Raw genomic sequence first — 9,302 nt, 5'->3', positions numbered from 1 at the left:
GTTCGACTCAGTGTCTGCACCAAAAGAACATGTATTCCTTGTATTCTCCGAAAAGTCTACTCTCAGCCAGTTAACAACAACAATAACATGCTCTTTATTACCCCATAAATAAGTAAATAAATGATTATATATAGAGAGAAGTTTCAAGAGAAAAAGTATCATCATGTTTAAGGGTGCGGGTACCTGGAATGACCACAGGACGGTGAACAAAAGTCATGTGTCAGCTTACATAAAATAATTTTGAGATAGTTTTCGGGATAATAAAAAATAGCGATTCATCAATGGTGCCTCCCACCTCTGTGACCCAGGTTTAACTCTGGCCTCGGGTTGTATGTGGGCTGAGTTTCAGTCGACCTCAACCTGACTCCGAGGGTTTTTCTCCGGGTACTCCGGTTTTCCTCCCTCCTCTCACTCAAAATCGACTCCCAGTCATTTACATCTGGCTGGGTTTGCGGTGCTCCGAGATCACACATGGATCGTATGGTGGCAGCCGTGGGTGCCTTCTCATGCATTCGGTCTGATCCCATTGAGCCGGTTGATCCTGAAAAGCCCTTGTAGGGAGCGGTCAACAACAGGCGGGCGCACATTTACAATTATCATATTTTTGGTCACTTCGGCCGAGGATTTACATCACTGGTAATGAACATTAACGGATCATAATGTATCAGACCAAATTCAAGCAAGATGTCCAAGATTTGCTCCAAGGCTCTTTAATTCAGTCAACCACTCTTGCATTAGGTTATCTGTTAAAAAACGGGTCGCTTTACACTTTAAAATTGCCAGTTACTGTCAGATTTCAAGGATAAGTCTTTTTAGGGATAAGGGGTGACTAAAACCCCCCTAACAGGGCCTCTCGTCTCGACTAACCAAGTGACAGTTGCTTTAGGGTGAATCAGATATCATAAGGTACTTCTAGATCTTTATAGCAAAAATAGCCACCTCCAGACAGAACATGACAAACGATTGTTACCTCGGTCCTTGCAACTTTGGCAGCAATATCTTAGCATGTAATTTCGGTTCCAGTTGCATTCGTCGTCATCTGCCCATTTTTCACAGGCCTTATTTCTGTTGTTACAGTTGTTCTGAGAAATATCCAGCAAATCTGTGAAGAAAAACGGAAAGGCTTGTTTAAGGGTGATTCAGGGTTAGTCAGTTTTAGGTAATTTTCTCCTGATAGCAACCTGCAGAATATTAAGGCTGAAAACTGTTGGGTGCTAGGATTTTTCTAAGGAGGGTCATACTCTCTCCCACCGAGTGTACTTACCAGTTTGTCGTGTCGGCATCCACGCGGTGTTTAGTGAAATGCAATTTTTCGGATGAGCAGTGAGTGCGGGGGGAAGCACAAACCTACAAAGTTTCAGGTGACATAAATTACTCTGTTCCAGTCTCACAGATGTGGTTTGTACTATATTGTTGACTGGTACAAAGGCAGGGGAGGGGGTGGGGGGGGGAGGGGGAAGTGGAGAGGTCACAGGGACCCCACTGGCTACGCTCCTGGAAAACTGCGCAAAGGACACGGAACAGCCAAAAAGAGCATCGACGGGAAAACGCGGAAACGATTGGATTAAAAACCGAATGAATTGCGTTGCTTATCACGCCTACTATGATTTGGTACGTACCTGATAGTATCACTAACCTGTTTTCAAAACATAGAACTAATTACAATTTAAGGGGCAACTTAAAATGTGAACTTAAACGTTCTAAGTCTAAAGCACTTCACTGACGATTCTTCTTCTCACTGTGCAAGTATTATCTGGAACTGCTTACCAACCCAGTTACATGTAAAAGCAATGCCAAGTTATTCGTCATTCAGAGCTAACCCATTGCAAGGAGGTTTGCCGAGTCAATAGACCAAATTTCATTTGGTTCACACCCCATGGCAACAAGCAACGACACCGACGACTTCCTATATTTTTGACATAATAGGGCAGTTTATACGAGAGAAAATAAGCCGCGGCTTACTCTGGCCGCGGTGTACATAATACACAAAAGGAACTATTTATACGAGTATAAACTCCCAGGCCAGAGGATAAGCCGCGGTTTGAGAAAGCCGTGAACGTAGATTTTGCACCATTTATACGGGGTGTTCGCTTCTTATTTAAGCCGCGGCCAGAGTAAGCCCCGGTTTAATTATTTTCTCTCGTATAAACGGCCCTATTGCATGAATTATCTTGTGTACTAGTTGTAAATATTGTACCGACTATGTTACCTAATTATTGCTTTTCTGATTACTTTGCTTATCGTTTTAAATTAGTTATAGTTAACGCAATTTTAAATTTAGCAAATAATAGCAGGTCCACATCAGCTATTGCTGCCCTTTCCCTAACCTGCTGCCGTCAAGGAAATTGAATTTTTTTTCAGTTTTGAATCTTGATGAAGAAAATCGCCTCCTGACAGAATAATATTGTGAATGACAAACACTTTGAATTATCACGGGCGCTTAAGTTTGGAGTTGTTACCTTTCCTCTCGCAAGAGTTGCAGCAATTTTTGTTCATGTAGTCTTTGTTCGTGACGCACTGGTTTTCTTCTGCCCACTCTGGACAAAGGCTATTTAAGTCATAACAGCGACATTTAGCCTCCCCGTCTGGGTGGTCTAATGAAAAAAAAAAGGTAGTAGTTTAAGGTGGAGCATGGCTACAGAATTTTCGGACACTTCAAATTTCAGCTAAGATATCCGAACAAATCAAATTATTGTAGGGTACAAAAACATTTCTTTAGACAGTCTTTATGCATTACAAGGAGCCTACAAATATCTTTCAAAGGCTTTTGGCTTAGTTTGCTCAATGGTGCCCTTGCAAATGATTCGAGGCTTGTGTGGAAGAATTCTGTAGTGTTTGTCTTGAAGCAATCAAAACATATTTAGTTTTAACTTTATTCTGGCTTAATTTATTTGCAGCGAGCCATTTCGTAACACTCTTTCAAAGTCCCACCCTTTTTCTTCAATTGCTTTACCAATAACCGTCTTGTCGCTGTCATCTGCTAGGACTAGTACTCTTTAACTTTAAAAGGAATTCCACACGTTATTTTTTCCTATTGTCAGAAAAAAATGTCACAAAAATTATCTTCTACACCTAGCGAGATTCACTGCATTTTTTTTTCAAGTTCAGTGTTGTTTACAATTAAGATATGAGGTTGGAGAACCAAGCCCAGGGATCTCGCAATTACACCACAGTAAGGAGCAATCCGCCAGCTGATTTCCCTGATAGCAGAAGTCTCTTTTCTTTTTGGGTTCGTTGGGCTGACAAGTACGGGAAAAGTATCACCAACGAACGCAAAAAAAAAAGCAGATGATCACTTCACTTGAAAATTTAACGTCATATCACTGAGTTCGTATCATGGCCAGTATAAGTTCCTTAGCCATTCGACTGTGAAAATCAAGACCACCGAACCATTTTCATGTTTCTGCCGCCAATCAGCATATCCATAACTGTCGCATTGCCATCAGAGGACAACGAGAAGGAAAAAAACGAAAACTCAGCATTTCTGTCTCTCAAGATCCACGTCAAGTTAAAATTTTGGTTCTCAATTTTTTGAATGTTTTCTTGGATATTCAAACAGTATCATGTTTCAAATCGAGGAGAAAATCCATTCACTAAACATATCCCTATACAGCTTTCTCGGTCTATTACGCCGGAGTATAGGAATAAAACGGTGGGCAAATTTCCAGCTTTGGAGTAGACTCCCAGCCCGTGCGAAGCCGAAGACGAAAGGGGCTGTCATAGTCAGCAATTCCCCAGACCGTATTTTTCACTTTTGGCCTGCTTTGGAGAGCTGCACATTTAATCCTTGTTGTTCGAGTTATCCTGTCGTACTCAGGTTATGTCGACAATCGTTAGCAAATAGAGATTTCAAGAAATAAAAAATGCAGCTAAACTTTGCAGATCTATCTGTACGGTTATTGGGTACTAATTCAGAAGACAACAAAAGAAAGAAATCATGATTAAACGAAAGCTAACGAAATGATCAAGAGTACGTTGAATTACCCGCGGCGGGTTGCATGGGTTTTGCAGAAAACAGTTACAGTGCGATTGTACGGTTTCAGGAGAGATGAGATATAGAAGAAATAAAAATATCGCCAATTTGCAGATCTATCTGTACGGTAATTCAAAATCCTGAATGTTGAGAACTCTTAAATATACAAGACATCGGTTGTTGGCGTTTTTGTCTTTATAAAAATCTTTTCTTTTTTTTTTTTTCATTGCTCGTAAAACGTCAACCAAAGCATCATCTAGCCCTAAATCACTCTTAGATTAACGAATTTCGTAGCGCTTGCACTCGACAAATCATGAACAGATAGGAAAGATCAGGCTTACGTTCGGTAGCAGTAACTCTTGATGCGATGGTGAACAACACTGTGATAGCTGAAAGAACTGTAAGCCACTTCATTTTGTCTCTTCTGCTGGATCAATCGAAGTTTTGTAAGCCTCAGTGAAGTGTGTTTGCCTCAATGCTTCTTGTGAGTGACTGAGGTTAAAGGCTCCTCCTTTTATAGATGGGCTGAATTTGTCTTTGAGGATCCGCTGCTAAACAAGGTGGAACGATCTCACGTAATAGCGCAAAAGCCCTCGAGGAGAAAAGAAGTTACGCAATACATTTAAAATGTTTGGTTTCCTTGATCGCTGAATCTCTGCATGGAATTGTGTGAATAAGCATATAAATGATAACCCCATTAGCGGGATCTTCCGGCTCTCAAAATGTTTTAGGAGCCACAAGTCGGAACAATGGGCTAGCGCACAATGACAAGCATGAGCATTTAATAATACTAACGAGCAAAAATGACTAGTTCTGTGGGCGAAAAAAACACTGAACGAGGTACAAAAAACTACTTTTTGGGTAGATTACGTTCCCAAAACTCGGCAGCTCATTTATTTCCCTATTGCTGAATGCTCTGAATAAAAAAAAGACAAAAGAGCGAAGTGGCAACAAATTAAACTGAAAGAGAAGGGGGGGGGGGGGGGGTTAAGCTAGGTTGAGTGCATATTCAAGCTTGGTAAAAACGACGGATTCAATCTTAGAGCGGATTTTACCTGCAACGTCCACATTTCGAGGGTAAAAACCTCGATTGTTGGACTCCTGAACAAATGGATGAAAGTATGAAAGTGGTCTTATACCAAACGTAAGTTACGTCCCTCAATGGGCCCTTTGCAGGATAGTGATCACATGGTACAAATCCGCCATACTGGGACGCAAATTGCCCACTGGGACATCTAAAACAAAGAAAATTAAAATTAACTAGCTTTGTTTTAGATGTCCCAGTCCGCAATTTGCGTCCCAGTATGGCGGATTTGTACCATGTGATCACTATCCTGCAAAGGTTCCACTCGCTTTGGTTTATGGTCACTTTGTTCTTTTGTCCTTTTTTATGTTCAGAGCATTCAGCAATAGGGAAATAAACGAGCTGCCGAGTTTTGGAGATGTTATCTGCCAAATGACTATCGCGGTCCTCAAAAGGATCGGTACCGCATTCGAATTATTGCCGACAGATCTAGAGTTAAATATCTTATAGTCATTTTTGCTCGTTAGTATTATTAAATGCTCGTGCTTGTCATTGTGCGCTAGCCCATTGTTCCGGCATGTGCCTCCTAAAACATTTTGAGAGCTGGAAGATCCCGCTAATGGGGTTATCATTTATATGCTTATTCGCACAAATCTCAACCTTAATTATTTTGAGCAGAAGTTGCTTTACTTTTGTTCTTGTGGGCTTTGTGCTATGACTCGAGATAGTTCCACCCTGCCGGTTTCACAGCTCGGTGCATAGTCATTTTCTAAAGACAAATCAAGACCAGTCTTAAGCCAAAGTTCATCTAATGGTCCAGATGTTTAGCTCAAATATTGCGACAGATCAGTCGGTTAGTTTTGTTTTAACGAAGACCATGCAGGGGTGTAACGTGCGATTTTGAAGGAGTACGCATACGAGGAGTGTTTTGAGCGCCGAAGGCGCCTCAAAGTAGTGGGGTCTGGGGGTAAAAAAAATTTGAAATTTAGGGTCTCGGAAATGCCATTTCCGACCATTTTCGAAGGGCATTTTAATAATAAATGCGAAGGAAAATGCAGTAGTTTTCTCTGCAGCAAAATTGAGTAACCCTGCACAACCTTAAAGTAGTATAAAATATGAGCGCTTCAGTAATTGGACATGCATGCCAAAACATGGTAGGTCCCAGAGGAGAGAGTTCATGGGACAACAATGAAACTAAGAATAGTTTTCAGTCACTGATGAAGCGTGATATGGCGACCGGACGGTTTCGTTCTCCGAAGACTGAGAAGGAAGAAATTACCTAGTTGTCTGAAACGGTACCTTAAAATACGAAATACAATACAAAATCAGCGGTGAACGCTTTTACTGCCTGGTAGATCTAGAGTTAAATATCTTATTGTCATTTTTGCTCGTTAGTATTATTAAATGCTCGTGCTTGTCATTGTGCGCTAGCCCATTGTTCCAGCGTGTGCCTTCTAAAACATTTGAGAGCTGGAAGATCCCGCTAATGAGGTTATCATTTATATGCTTATTCCCACAAATGTCAACCTTAATTATTTTGAGCAGAAGTTGCTTCACTTTTGTTCTTGAGGGCTTTGTGCTATGACTCGAGATAGTTCCACCCTGTTTCACAGTTCGCTGCACAGTCATTTTCGAAAGACGAATAAGACCAGTCTCCCTTAAGCCAAAGTTCATCTTGTGGTCCAAATGTTTAGCTCAAATATTGCGACAGATCAGTGTGTTAGTTCTGTTTTGTTTTAACGAAGACCATGCAGGGGTGTAGCGTGAGATTTTGAAGGAGTACGCACACGAAGAATGTTTTGAGCTCCAAAGTAGGGGAGTCTGGGGGAAAATTTTTTTTGAAATTTAGGGTCTCGGAAATACCATTTGCGACCATTGTCGAAGGACATTTTAATAATAAATGCGAAGGAAAATGCAGTAGTTAGTTGTTTATTTTACCCATCTGCCGAGTTTTCTCTGCAGCAAGCTACAACACCAGCAGAGGGTTTACGATACAAGCAGAGGGCAAGACGTCGCAAACTCTGTTATAACATCATCATCATCATCATCATCACCATAACAACATATCCTTAAAAATAATCGGGAAGTGGGAGACTGGTGATACTCAAGACTGACTCTGTGTGGGGGCTTCGAAGGGCAGAATTTTTTTTTCGCTTTTGTCCAATATTACGTTTCTTGCCGTTAAGGCCTTGTCTAACGGGTCCACTGAACATTGTAGTGTAACATCATCCAACCTTGTTGAATCGAACATGTTGCACTCGTTTGGTCACCATGTTGTATAATGGTGGAAGTTGTTGAACGAAGTTTGAATTCCCGCATCAAACATCGTCTTCAACATCATCCAACGTTTCGTCTGTTCTAAGGTGTGAACAACAGTGTTGCATTCGTTCGGCCATCACATTCACATTCAACAGTATTACACGCGCGCGTGCACTGCGGCTATCGGTATCCTTGGTGATGGTTTATTCGTTGCATCTCTTTTCCGCGTTCCCACGTTAGTTCAAGCTACAGAATGGTGAACGAGCAAAGTCGTGAATGTCTGAGAGACGAAAGCTTAAGCAATCTCTCTTCGAAGAGATAGCCCTTCTTGTTTTCAAAGCTCTCAGGGGCATGGCGCCAATGTATCTGCAGGATCTTTTGCAAGTCAAAACTCCAGTGATCCCCTAGGTGTTCTCAAGGTTCCTCACGCCTGCATGATGCAAGACCTTTGGAGACCGGGCATTTGCTGTTGCAGTTCCCAGGTTTTGGAACAACTGTCCTCTTGCTATCACAGAGAGTGACTCTATTGATAATTTTAAAAGGACTTGAAAACCTCAAAATGGCGAGAGTTTGTTTTCTAAGGCTTCTGGGTATATTTTGGTTCCAAACCCTAGTGTCCAAAATTCTGGATCCAACATTTTGTAATTCCTCTTTTGACACTTTTCAACAGCGTCCAACAATGTTGGATGATATTGGATCCGTTTGGCCAGGCCTGTATGGGTCAAAGTAAATATACTTGAAATACTCACACACAGAGACACCAGTTTAATTCAAAATTTAAAAAACTTGGCCTGATTTTATAATGGCTGAAAAATATGTCTCCATGGAATGAGGATTCCTGGATTTGAGCTGTACGCACGGGCATACGTGCGTATACTGTATGGGCACTCCGCCCCTGCCATGCAGAACTGAATTCAGCAATCAAGGAAACCACAAACATTTTGAATAGATTGCTTAACTTCTTTTCTCCTCGAGGGATTTTGTGCTATTACGTGAGATCGTTCCACTGAACATTTTGAGCAGAAGTTATTTCACTTTTCTTCTTGAGGGCCTCAAGGCGAAAAGTGAAGCAACTTCTGCTCCCGAAATATTTGTGCTATGACTTGAGATAGTTCCACCCTGCAGCTGTTGCACATTCGGTGAAAGGTCATTTCCCAATCATTTATATTGCAGTCTGCTTGCAGTAGAATTGCCTAAACTTGAGTAACTCGGCACCACCTTTAAGTAGTAGATAAAATATGAGCGGGAGATCTGTATGGGCGTTTACAATGGCTCGCCCTTGTAAACAGCCCGTACAGATCGGACGCGACTATTTTATCGTACTTGTGAAATGAAACAATATATTGAATGAAAGGATTGTTTTTCGATTCAGTAATTGGACATTCATGTCAAAACATTGTAGGTCCCAGAGGAGAGAGTTCATGGGACAACAATGAAACTAATAATAGTTTTCAGTCACTGATGAAGCGTGATTATGGCGACCGTACGGTTTCGTTCTCCGAAGACTGAGAAGGAAGAAATTGCCTTATTGCCTTATTACGGTACCTAAAAATACGAAATACAATACAAAATGGGTGGTGAACGCTTTTACTGCCTGGCAGAACACAAGAGTGAACAAAAAAGCGCAGCTGGAAACGGTTAAATCAAATTAAATTCATGATGAAAATATCTCCATTGTGTTTTGCATTTTAATCAGTAAAGATCTGTATCAAAAGTTAATGAATACTAATTAGCTGAATAGGAGTCTGTATTAAAAGTTAATACAATTTATTAATAATTCATCAACCCCAGCCTTTCCCTGCTACCTATTCAATCCCTCCCCGTGCTTTCAGACAGTTGATTTGTATTACGGTTTACAGAGGTGCACATATGACTCAAATACTGCCTCTTGATTGGTCATAACTCTTATGAATCATTAATGAATTTTACAAACATTATTATTATTGTTGCCATGGGGTGGGAACCATGAGCTTACCATTTGAATGAAATTTTCGGTGAGAATGTTTTGACAGTACTAAACGTTCTGTACTTAGAAAAAGAAAATGG

The 9,302-nt window shown here is 41.0% G+C and overlaps 1 long non-coding RNA gene across 1 annotated transcript; it reads right to left on the bottom strand.

The window, feature by feature from the left end:
- Nucleotides 1–964: 964 nt before the first annotated feature.
- Nucleotides 965–4,445, bottom strand: LOC138044624 (uncharacterized). The gene is made up of 3 exons (XR_011131482.1): nt 4,315–4,445; nt 2,460–2,594; nt 965–1,102 (listed from the first exon to the last, which is right to left on the bottom strand). It is a non-coding gene; the product is annotated as an uncharacterized lncRNA (long non-coding RNA).
- Between the last annotated feature and the right edge of the window lie 4,857 nt (nt 4,446–9,302).

Source organism: Montipora capricornis, chromosome 4 (assembly GCF_036669925.1).
Source record: "Montipora capricornis isolate CH-2021 chromosome 4, ASM3666992v2, whole genome shotgun sequence".
NCBI lineage: Eukaryota > Metazoa > Cnidaria > Anthozoa > Scleractinia > Acroporidae > Montipora > Montipora capricornis.
This window is presented reverse-complemented; position numbering and strand designations above follow the sequence as displayed.